The sequence below is a fragment of the Chiloscyllium plagiosum genome, unplaced genomic scaffold (genome assembly GCF_037043375.1).
Source record: "Chiloscyllium plagiosum isolate Xiang-an unplaced genomic scaffold, Cpla_swu_hap1 HiC_scaffold_20, whole genome shotgun sequence".
Taxonomy (NCBI): domain Eukaryota; kingdom Metazoa; phylum Chordata; class Chondrichthyes; order Orectolobiformes; family Hemiscylliidae; genus Chiloscyllium; species Chiloscyllium plagiosum.
This window is the reverse complement of record NW_028270158.1, coordinates 17,544,193-17,557,185: the sequence shown is the minus strand read 5'-3', so window position 1 is coordinate 17,557,185 and position 12,993 is coordinate 17,544,193. Positions and strand designations below refer to the sequence as shown.

The 12,993-nt window shown below is 40.4% G+C and overlaps 1 non-coding gene across 1 annotated transcript; it reads right to left on the bottom strand.

Moving 5' to 3' along the window:
• Positions 1-6,977: 6,977 nt before the first annotated feature.
• trnat-cgu (transfer RNA threonine (anticodon CGU)) lies at positions 6,978-7,049 on the bottom strand. The gene has a single exon. It is a non-coding gene; the product is annotated as a tRNA-Thr (tRNA).
• Positions 7,050-12,993: the final 5,944 nt, after the last annotated feature.

Here is a 12,993-nt window from a genome sequence, read left to right as displayed (position 1 = left end):
GTATATCTACATAGGAACCAGGTTCAAGTCCACCATCCACTGCAGAGACATGGCATGTGTCCAGACAGGGAGGAGTTGAGTGTATGATGCTGGAAAAGCACAAATAGTCAGGCAGCACCTGAAGAGCAGAAGAATCGACGTTTCGGGCATAAGCCCTTCATCAAGAATGAGGCTTGTGAGCCAAGGGGGCTCAGAGATAAATGGAAGGTGGGGGGGGGGGGGGGTTGGGGGGGGGGGGGGGAGGTAGCTGAGAATACGATAGATGGATGAAGGTGGGGGGTGAAGGTGATAGGTTGGAGAGGAGGGTGGAGCGGATAGATGAGAAAGACGATGGACAGGTCAAAAGGGCAGTGCTGAGTTTTAGGCTTGGGATTGGGATAATGTTTAGGGAGGGAAACTGAAGAAATCCACATTGATCCCATGTGATTGCAGGGTCTCATGGTGTAATATGAGGCGTTCTTCCTTGAGGCGTCAGGTAATAAGGGTTTGGCGATGGAGGAGGCCAATGACCTGCATGTCCTTGGTGAAGGGGGAGGGGGAGTCAAAGTGTTCAGCCACAGGTTCATGGGGTTGGTTGGTATGGGTGTCCCAGAGGTGTTCTCTGAAATGTTCGCAAGTTGACATCCAGTCTCTCTGATGTAAAGGAGACCACATCGGATACAATGGATACAGTAGATGACATTGGTGGAGGTGTAGGTAAATTTCTGTCGGTTGTGGAGGGATCATTTGGGGCCTCAGATGGAGGTGAGGGGGAAGGTGTGGGCACAGGCTTTGCACTTCCTACAGTGGCAGGGGAAGATGCAGTGTGTAGTGTGGGCTGGTGGGGGAGCGGGTGGAGGGGGAGGGGGTGTAGATCTGATGAGGGAATAGTCTCTCCGGAATGCTGATAGGGGTGGGGAGGGAAATATATCCCTAGTGGTGGGGTCTGTTTATAGGTGGCAGAAATGATGGAGGATGATACGATGTATACAGAGTTTGGTGGTGGGGTGGAAGGTGAGGACCGGGGGGTTCTGTCCTTGTTGCGTTGGGAGGGATGGGATCCAAGGGCTGAGGTGCGGGAAGTGGAGGAGAAAATCGTCGATCATGTGAGGGGGGATATTGCGATCTTTGAAGAAGGCGGCCATCTAGGATTTTCTGAGGTGGAATTGGTTGTCCTAGGAACAGATGCGGCAGAGGCAGAGGAATTGGGAATAAGGAATGGCATTTTTACAGGAAGCAGGGTGGGAGAAGGTGTAGTCCAGGTAGCTGTGGGAGTTAGTAGGTTTGTAATAAATGTCCATGGTTAGTTGGTCACTGGAGATGGCGAGGTCCAGGAAGGGGAGGGAGGTGTCTCAGATGGTTCAGGTAAAATTTGAGGTTGGGGGGATGGGGTTTGTTAGTGAAGTTGATGAACTGTTCAACCTCCTTGTGGGAGCACGAGGTGGTGCCAATACAGCGGAGGAAAAGATGGAGGATGGTGCCAGTATAGCTGCAGAAAATGGACTGTTTCACGTACCTGACAAAGAGGCAGGCATAGCTGGGGCCCATGTGGGTGCCCATGGCTACTCCTTTGGTTTGGAAAGATTGGAAGGATAAGTTGTTGAGGGTGAGGACCAGTTCAGCCAGGCAGCTGAGGGTGTCAGTGGAAGGGCACTGATTGGGATTGCATGAGAGGAAGAAACAGATGGCTTGGAGGCTTTCATCATGGTGGATAGATATGTACAGGGACTGGATGTCCATGCTGAAGATGAGGCACTGGGGACCGGGGAAACAGAAGTCTTGGAGGTGGTGAAGGGCGTGGGTGGTGTCCCGAACGTAGTTGGGCAGTTACGCAAATGTACCAAAAATAGCAAGGATAATGATCAGATTTTTAAAAATAGTGATGGTTTGGGATAAATGTTAGACAGCAGCACTTTAAAAACTCATTTGCTCTTCTTTGAAATAAGGTCATAGGATTTTTAATGCCCACTTGAAAAGGTTAGTGAGGGTCCGTTCAAAAGTGGCACCCCATACGGTTTGATACTTCCTTAACTACACTGAAGTGGCAACCTTGATTTTGAGTTTTTAAATCTCAGCTGGGAACATGAACCCACAATCATCTGACTCAATGGTGGATATGGGTAATAACTGACCCCCTTATTTGCTACTGTGGATGCCTGCCTGGCTGCGAAGTGACATAATGTGCGTTTAAACAGCCTGAAATGAAACAAAAAACACAAGTTCTTAAACTTTTGATACTTTTCTAACTCAACAGTTTTCCTGGGTATGACGCACTTAAGTGGACTGAGCAAGAATAACGTTCGAGCAATGTTTTGGAGACAGTGCACTAATGCTGCAATAGCAGTAAATAGCTGGGATCTTTGGCAAGTAAAAAAAGATTGATATTCAAGAAAACAGGTTTTAACAGTTTGTGGAAAACTGGACAGCAATGGCAAGGGTACAGAAAGATCTCAGAATTCCATGTAACAAGATTGGAATTTGAAGTATTCAGTCCTGGTAAACTGAATACATCATTGAATACATTCCAGGTTAAGTTGGGCAAATTCTGACTTACAAGGGAGTGAGGGAATTTTTGGTATGGGGGGAGAGTTTGGGTGTGGGCAGTTGAGTGGATTCAAGGCTACATCACATCAGCTGTACTTGACTAAGCTTGAGGGCCATGTCATTTTTTTAAAATCTCCTCACTTTCGACCTCTTAGCTTTAAGGTCACAATCCCATATGTCTTTTTTAAACAGCAACTTTAACTGATCTTGCCTTTTAAAAAAATCTGTGTGCAGATAAATGTTTGACATCTCCTTAACAATTGTACCATTTAGTTTTGTTATGTCTCTCCTTAGCATGTATTGCTTCACACCTCTCTTTATTAAGTTTAATGTGGGTTTTTTTTGTCTGACCATTTTACCAATTTGTCTGTGTCCTCCTGAAGTATGTCACTCTTCTGCTTGGGGATTGGTTAGCTCAGTTGATGGACAGCTGGTTTACAATGCAGCATGACATCAACAGCACGGGGTTAATTCCTACACCAGCTGAGGTTACCATGATGAATTTTTCTTCTCAATCTTGCTCCTCCCCCCCATGTTAAACCACCAACAGCTGTCACTCTTTCTCTTGAAAGTGAGAATGACCTTCTGGGACTATGGCTACTTTACCATGGCATGATTTTCAACCATAGTTAGATACATTTTTCTAGTTTCATACCATTTATAAACTTAAATTGTGGCAGATCAGATGATAAACTGAATTGTCCTCATGGTAAAAACTATGCCATCTATATAAATCATCTTGAGAGTAATATATATTGAATAGAAATGATGTAAAATAATCAAATAAGAGATGAGATAGAAATTAAATTGATCCCTAAAACACTTTATGAAGTGTTAGTAGCTAGCTAGGAAAAGAGTTTTGTTTATTACGGGTGCAAAAGGAAAATTTCACAAAGAGGCAGAAGATATAACTACAATATCAAATGAAAACTTAGATCGGTTTTCACAAAGAAAGTGGATAATGTGAAAGCTACACAAATAGACAAGAGGCAGGTAACAGACGGGATTGTAATAAGAGAAGCAACTGTAGAAATAACAAAGGCATTGGTCACAATTTTGTAATGCCCTTTCAATACAACATTGAGAGCTGTCCAATTCTCTGATACCAATGTTGTACAATTATTCAATGAAAGAGAGGGATAAAACCAAAACATTGCAAGCCAGGTAGTCTAGCATTTCTGGTGAGGAAGTTATTGGAAACGATTACCAGGGACAAATTAGACTTTAATTTGGAAAGACATATGTTAATCAAGTAGAGCCAGCATGAAGTGCTTAATGACAAATTACAATGGACTAATATGATTGAATTCTTTAATGAGGCGACATAGGAGGTTGATTATGGCAGCACAATAAATTTTGATTGCAGAAGTTTTTGTATTGCTTTTGATAAGTGCCACACAAGAAATTTATTAAGAAATTAGCAGTCCATGAAATTAAGGGGAAATGGGAGTATGGATGTGAACCTGGCTCAGTGACAGGAAGAAAAAGATGCTGGTGAATGAAACAGATGTGGTTTGGAGCTCCTCACAGACAGTTTTGGGTTGATCACTGTGATCAGGGAGCAAAGTAAAATTTGCAGATACACCAGACTTGGTAATGTGATAGGTTATGGCATAGGATAATTCTAGGCTTCAGACTGAAAGATAGAGTCCATACAGAGAGACATAAGATGTTGTACTTTTGAAGGTTTTTTTAAATGGAAAGACAGTTATACTATAAATGACATTTTTTAATAGGGTAAGAAACCTTGGTGTGTGTGTGTACATAAAACCTTAAAATTGAATTGGCAAGTTGGCAAGATGGTAAAGGGCACCAATGTGGAATTAATGGAGGAATAAATCAAAAGCAAAGATCATGCCAAGACATTATACATTCCTTGGTGAGACGTCAATGTGGGGTGCTGCGGTCCATTGGACTTCAGGAAAACCGAAGTCTTTAGCTAGGGCACGGAACGGATTTACCACGATAGTAAAAGGGATGAGAAGTTTTGATTATGAAGAGAGATGGGGACGATTATGAAGAGAGCTGGGGACAATTATGACTGTTTCCCCTGGAACGGAGACTTATGCTTATGGAAATTGTCAAGAGGGGACAGACGGATAGGCTAAAATTGAGGGGAAAAAAAGATATCCCCTGGCGATTCACAACCTTTAGTGAAAGATCCAGAGTGCGAGATGAGAAGAAATGTTTTCAATCATCCAGTTGTGGGCATCAGGAATGCTCTACTCGAGAAAAGGAACGGTAGAAGCAGTTCCATAAACAAAAGGGAGTTGGACAGTCACTTGAAAATGAGGAATTTGGGGTTATTGATAATAAGCATGACTTCTCTTTGAGAGCCAGCATTGATGAGCAAAACGGCCAACTTTTATATTTCTACGACTTTATTACTTTTATGTTTTCATCTGTGTTTTATAACTTCAAATTAAGAAATCATGAGGCGTCCTATATTCTAATTGTAATTTATAATTATTTGCAATGGAGACTCTAAGGTTGCATTAAATTTTCACAACAAATGACTCCAAAAATAAAGACGGAAACTTAATTATTTTAGAAAACTTAGAATATTATATTGACTGGATCACCTTCCGCGCTATTTCTTCACTTTGTACTGTTTACCTGAATGCTTTAATTGCAATTATTTGTTCTTATTATTTATTGCGGTATTTTAAACGCGAAAAAAACTAAAACAAATTTCACGTTTTTGTTACGTTTATCCCAGAGCGTTAGACCAAACACAAGCCAAGTCAAATCAGATGGAAATTTGCACTTAAATGACCTCTGGGAGTCAGGCTACACGTGTTAAGAAAACGCAAATCACTGCGGCTGCTGGATATCTCACATAAAAACATGGTTTACAATTAAGAATTTGGGCAGCGTTGATACAGAAGTGAGGAACTACGTGATTCCAGTCACAGCAGGCTATCTTGAAACTACATTTCATTCCCTTTAAAAAGAAAATTAAGATCCAGCTTGAATATCAGTTTGCAAACTATCTCATAACTATCGAGCAACTTCAGTTCTGCAATTTTAGGTCGAAATTCTAATCCTGCAGGTTTAAAAAATAATCAGTTATCTACACCGAAGTTTTTTAAATACTTTGAACAGACCAAGTCGCCGAATACGCCAGCTAACCTGTAAGGCTCCAGTTTCTGACTTCAAAAGGCAGAGCCAAGTTCCCATTTACTGGCAACTCCCGGATTAAAGCCAACTTTCACCAGCACTGGACGTTGTTTCCACACCCCCTGCTGGTTCAGACCTAGAAATACACATAATTCAATCCCTGTCAATCGCGAAAAAGTCTAAAACAGTTCAGTGAATCACGAACTTTTTCTCTCCCCTCATCCCCCGGATCCCTGTTATCGATTGAAAGAATTTTTCAGCGCTGCTTATCTCATTTTGATATGGAAAAGAACCCATCAATCTCTCAAGAGGCTTGTAGCCAACCAGGCTGTATACCACAAACTTTTAAATGATGTGTAGTGGAATGGGATGAGGAGTCAGCAGTTTTCTTTTTTAGTTTGTTATCTGAACACGCTTTGTAGCCTCTGTTCTGTTCCTTTCTCAGGAATTCCGGGAAAGCTCAGAGGCTTATCACATTATCTGTTACCTTGTTTTAGATAACAAGCAGTACTTTTGCAAAGCAGTTTAAAAAAGTCTCAAAGGCGTAACATTAGTAACTTTAACTAATGACTAATCTTGGCGCGTTAACGATACCACCACAAGTTGCAACACAAGCTGATAAGATCATAAAATTTGAAGCCAGGATCTGAAAAATTATCTGGAAGTTGCTATTTCAAATACGTATAATAACAGGAATCATTATCGCGTTAAATATGTTTAAGCCTTGATATAGAAGTATCACTTTAAACTGCACATTTGCACAAAATGTGGCCATTTATGGCCAATTTGAAACAAATGTTGATAATTCCTTGTTCTTTAAAATGTCAGGTCATTAATTCGAGTTATTAAAGATGAGAAGCTTTGTAAATGGAAATAGGAAATCAAATGTACTTTTTTTAAAATAAGTTTGAGATGCTGATGAAGTTGAGAGTAACCTTCCGGATACCCAAAAATGCAAATTCTCTAAAGTTTAGTCAGCGTGCAGTAAATTGTTAATAAGTTCTTTTAAGGTGGTGCATTCGGATTTGAGCATTATTCGTCTACTTTAGAAAAAAATGCATTACCATCGACAATATTGTAGTCAGACTATTACTGCAGTATTTGCATTTTGGTTGGTGAGGAGCTTTGGGACGTTTTCAGGATTCAAACAGCTTCTGTCTGAAGGAGATTCTGTGCAGGACTTCATTAAAACGCTTTACAGTTTCGGTCCAATTTGCAATGCATGGATGAATAAATTGTATGCCGGTGTCGGTGCCCTGAGACATAGATATTCTCCGGACCTTGGAATCTATTTCACTGCCGCTGGTTTTAAAAGGATCACATTTTTTATCCTCAGGCACGGACGGGGTTCGAACCCGCGATCTTCGGTTTACGAGACCGACGCCTTACCACTTGGCCACCGCGCCTGCGCTACAAAAACGTGGATCGAATGACTTCTCTTCAGAGACCAAAGCTTGTTGCAATTTGCAGATTTCAATTTGATTTACTGATTGCAATGAGCATGCGTCGCAGAATTGCAACGAAGCCTGCAACCTTGATATAGAAGTACAGGATGGTCATGGTCGTTGCTGATCAGTGAAGCAACTGAGGCTTCAGGTCTCCTACTGGCACAGTAACAGGCTTAACATGTCCTGTGTCTCACATTCCCTGTAAATCCAGTGACCAAAGCCACTACCAGTGAGACAGGAATAGTTTGTTCACTCCATCTATTTGCTTATTGATTCGGGACTTACAGCATCCCACCATTTGCCTTGGAGACACCTTAAAAGTTCCCACACTGTCATAACATAAAATTAATTAGTAAATGCAGCGAGACTTAATTTTAACTTGAATTTATATGGTGTCTTTATGACTTTGGAATACCTCAAAACCCTTTGTAGCCAATGGAATACTTTGTGAAAGATCACTGTTGCTGAAGGTTCACCGATAACCAATTTGCACATAGCAAGCTACCACAAACAGCGATGGGACAGTAACCAGATTATCTATTTTAGTTTATTTGGTTGAGAGACTAAGGGGAACTCTCTTGAGGTTAGCCAAAATAATGCAGTGAAATGTTTTAAATTCATTTCAGAGGGGATCTCAATTTAATGCTTCATCAGAAAAAGTGATGTCTCCAGCAGTGCAGCCTTCCCTAAGAAAAATAAAATCTTGCACATATAAAGTGCCCAATTCACAACCATGGGATATCCCAAACCACTTTTCAGCCTCATGCAGTATTTTGAAGTGTAGAAAACGTGGCAGCAAGCTCTCACAGTTATGTGATGTCCAGACAACTTTCTTTATTTGTGACGCTGAATTAGGGAGAAATATTGGCCAGGGCTCTGGTGACAATTTCCCTTTGTCAAATTAGTGTCATGGAGTACTTTTTCTATTCACTTTATATGTGCTGTGTGGTGAATCATCACAGCATATTACCCTTATTAAATCCACATTTAGAGTCAACGAGTCATGTAGCATGGAAACAGATTCTTCGGTCCAACTAGTCCACACCGATGATGTTCACAAACCAAACTAGTCACACTTGCCATACCACATTGATTCGTGGCGTTAGCAATAAGTTGTAAATGTATTGAAGATTATACTGAGGTTCTAACCTGTGTGATAAACTATTGTTATTTGATTGAAACTGTGGAATCTTGTGGTTTTATTCTTTTGGCAAGTCCCCTGGATCTCACCTTTGCCTACTTTGGGCATAAAGACGTCTGATCCCAAACCAGATTGCAACATAACTTAGTGATCTCGTATTAGATCATTACATAAAGTTGTGGTCTGGTCTGGGATCATACACATTCTATCTAAATGACAAATCCAAGACAAAATGAATAGTCGTTCAGCTACCTGCAGATTAATTAAGGAATTCAGCACAGGTTTATTAAAGGCAAGTTATATTTAATGAAGGGTTGAAAATGTCATTGGTCACAGAAGAGTTGATGTGAGGTGATAAATAGATTTTCAAACTGCATTCGATAAAAGTGTCATACAACAGGCTTGCCAGTAAAATTGAAGTTCTTGGAATACAAGAGCACAGTTATGATGTAACAGGATATTCAGAATTATTTTTCTCAACCTTTAGAGAGATATTTAGGTATTAAGATCACTGCTTTCCTGGATACATGTTAATGACTTACACCTGCGTGTTCCAGGCACAAGTTTAAAATTTGCAGATGACTGAAAACCTGGAAATTATCGTGACTGATGTATGGAAAGACTGGATTGGTCAGAACTATATTCACTGGAGTTTAGAAGAATGGGCTGGGCTCTCATAGAATCGTATAACATTTTAACAGGTCTAGACAGGGTAAACACAGGAAGGATGTTCCTGACGACCCGTGTAAGGAATATGCTGTTGGCCATTTAGGAAAGAGAATGAGGAGAAATTTCTTCACCCAGGGAGTGACGAGCCTGTGGAATTCTCTGCTACAGACAGCGCCTGAGGCCAACACATTGAATGTTTTCAAGAAGGAGTTAGATATAGATTTAAGGGCTAAGTGTTTGGTGAGAAAGGGGGAACAGGGTACTGATCTGGATGATCATTCGTGATTATATTGAATAGGGTTCAATTATATCGGAGGAATGGGTAGCTAACTCATGCTCCTATTTTCTATATTCATGTAATATGGACTTATAGAATATACAATAGAATTGGACATTTTAAATTACTTACAAAGATCAAAATGGAGTTGAGAGGTTAAGTGACCTTTGCTGTCAAAGCACGTTTGGCCACGTCATTAAAATGCAAATAAGCTTTCATGTACTTATCTTTGAGAAGTCCTTAAAACACAACATACTATTCCTGCAGTTAATGGTTGCCCTTCTCCAAATAATTAAATGCATTGTTTTCACAATAGCGCTTGGAGGCTTATCAGCTTTCGAATTGAAATCCGATGGCATGAGAATGTGTGGAACTTGGACCCCATTGTTTGATAATGGCCTAGTTGCCAGAAACCATTTGTGAGGACAATGGACAGCAGAAATCTGGTCACGTGAGCGAAACGAGATCTTTTATAAGGACATTTAATAAGCCAAATGCTTGAGCAGAAAGAGGAGAAAAATCCAGACAAGTGATGGAACAAGACCCTGCCTAAGAACTATTGGTAGGCAGAGACATTGGGTTGGCCTTCAACGCTTGAGGAACTGAACCAGAGCTCTGCTCCAGGGCATTGCATCTTGAGTGAAGTGCAACAAAACAAAGGTGCTTCTGCAAGCAATAAACCATGCTGAATATATCCTTCTAAACCTCCAGACTAGTCTTTAGTAAGGAATTACAACTGCAATGTTTCAAGACTTCCCACTGGGGGGGAGAAAGTTGTGGCAGAGAATGTTTGAACGTTAAAAATCTAAGTGAATGCTGCCCCTTGCAATTACAATCATTCCTTGAGTGAATGTATGTTCTTGTATGAACGTGCAAATGGGTATAGTTACAAATACCCTCAGATGTTGAATCACAAACATTTTTTTAAAAACCTACAGGAAAACCCATCATTTGCCAATTCTCAACAGGTATAGCACTCAGGGAGTTAAAACAGACCTTTATTTTAAAACAGATGTCTTCACTCATTCAAGAGAATATGTTTGAATATTTTCTTTGGAATAAAGAGAAACCATCTTTACCATCGCTCTCCTGTCTGCAACAGAGCATAGTGTAGTGAATTTTGAAAATGATAGTGATAAACTTCAAGAACAGGCAGGTGTACATTAGGCAGATAAAACTTATCACGTGTGAAATGATACATTTGGGTAGGCAGATCTATGTGAGGATACAAAATATGGTTTGAAAGATCATATTATTTTCTTCTTTTGGAACTGTAAGTAGAAACTGAACAAAAGCAGAACTCTTTATCAGAATGTTTATTCACCAGACTTGAAACATTAACTCTGGTTTCTTCCCACAGACATTGCCAGACCTGCTGAGATTCACCAGCAATTTCTGTTTTTATTTCAGATTTCCAGAATCCACAATTCTTTGTTTTACATTAACCAAAATAGAAGTTGGACTGTTTTACTTGAAATACCAGGAGAAATTTACAACTTTAAAACAAAATTCATGCGGTATATTTTTTTCAGCTATGTAAAACAAAATTAGTGCATTAATCCATGAGGGGGGGGGAATTCGAGACTGAATGGCACCAAGAATCTTGAGTTAAAGGAAATTCTGCCTGATAACAGCCCTCTGCTTGGTTCAGCAGCAGAAAGTTAACAAAAAGTACTAGGGTAGAGGAGAAATATTTGGAGCCCCTCTTCTTCTTGTTGGGGGGGAGGGGGGGGGAGACAGAAAAAAGAAAGAAAAATGAAAAGGTCTAGGTCCACTATCAAATCGAAAATGACCATCACCCAGCAGGTAACAGCGTGTCATCATTGCTAACTTAGGGGGCAAAATTTTAAAGTGGAAGTCAGGAGGTTTTGAGAGGATCTGAGGAAAAACCTTTTCACCCAGAGGGTGGTGGGGTCTGGAATACACTGTTTGGGAGGGTAGTTGAGGTGGGAAGCATCACAACCTTTAAAAGGTATTCAAATGACCTTGAAGTCTCATAACATTCAAGGCTATAGGCCTTGTGCAGGAAAGTGAGAGTAACGCAAGTAGTATATTACAGACACAATGGGCCAAAGGGGCCTCTTCTGTATCATATGACTTTAAGTTCACAAGGATCGAAATAAAATAATTTTCTACCTTGTGGTTGGACTTCATGATCTTTGGAATTATGTTTACTGTCTACATATGTTTTCTGCCTAAAGTATATGTATTCAACTGTCTTTTGTCTGTCTTGATCTTGATTGCACATGATTGAGATTTCTGAAGGGCTATAGTTAAATTGCATTTTAGTAAATCAGAAGTTCTTTCTTTTCACTTTTCTTGTTAAAGTGCGTTACAAGACATTTAGTTTTGTTTTACTGACAAAAGCTATTGTGAATTGTTTTTGTCTTGAATCTTGTCCAGTGTTTTTAGAAATGTATTTTCCCCCCAATAGAAAACCCTTTCCCAATGCCTGTTGCTCACACAGGTGACGATTGATGTTCAAGCAGGTACAAGCTGTGAGGATCCTCTCTTGCTTTCACCTCACTTCGTTTTCCTGTACAGTCTACTTAAAGTAGTTGCTAAGATTGAAGTAATAAGTTATTGAACTGCTTTTAGTTTGAGTTTATACATCAAGAGAGTTAGAAAAGTCTTGCTTTTCTTTTGTTTCTGAAGAGTCAACACAAGCTCAGAGAATGGAAGGGGCGTGGAATGGCCTGCCTGCAACAGTAGTAGGCTCGCCGACATTAAGGGCATTTAAATGGGCATTGGACACACATATAGATAATAATGAAATGGTGTAGGTTGGATGGGCATCAGATTAATTTCACAGGTTGGTGCAACATCGAGGGCCGAAGGATACTGCACTGTAACATTCTAAGTTCAAAATTCTGTAAAAATAAAGCAAGTTCCTCAATTGTATTTGGCACTGTTTTTGACTGTTTGAAATGCCTTTTGTTATTCCCCGTGAAGATATACTTTGACTGCATGGTGCTCATGGGAGGAATGCATTAAAAAAATCTAAATTTCTCAACACAGCTGCTGTCACTGGGTCAAAGGATTCTGGATTAGTGGTGCTGGAAGAGCACAGCAGTTCAGGCAGCATCCGAGATGCTGCCTGAACTGCTGTGCTCTTCCAGCACCACTAATCCAGAATCTGGTTTCCAGCATCTGCAGTCATTGTTTTTACCTGGGTCAAAGGATTGAGACAGTTGGTTTAGTTTTAGTTTCTGAAGATTGTTTAAGCCAGAGAATTTGAGCAAGGAAAGGAATTACATAGAAGTGGCATAAACAGTTTATAATCTTGCCTTTCATGGTGCTTGGATTGATTGCTGTGCTGAAGTGGGGATAGTTTGTACCGGTTGAACCCTTCATTAAACTGTATGTTTCTAATTCTAGGCAGACAGCAGCCATTATTTGTTTTGATTGGTGTTTGGTCCATATAATCCAGTGACCTTTGTTCTGGAGCAAGTATCACCAGACGGACTATTCAGTTGTGAAGTGGTGTTTTATTAGGACATGAAGAAGGCAACGTACAAGCAAGCCTGCAATGTCTTCCTCACTGACATCCCCAAGCCAATGCCGTTGTAGGAATTAGCTCACAGGCCAGTCAACAGCCTGGGATGAAAGGCCCATTATATGAAGATAGGGCGAGCTTATAAATGTTTGGAGTTTAGAAGAATGAGGGGGAAGAGGGTTCTGTGGTACAGTAGTAATTTCCCTATCTCTGGGCCAGAAGACCTGCGTTCAAATCTCACCTGCTCCAGAAGCGTTTCATAATATCCCTGAACAGGTTGACTAGAAAATATCTAGAGGAAAGAAGGGCAAGCCTAATA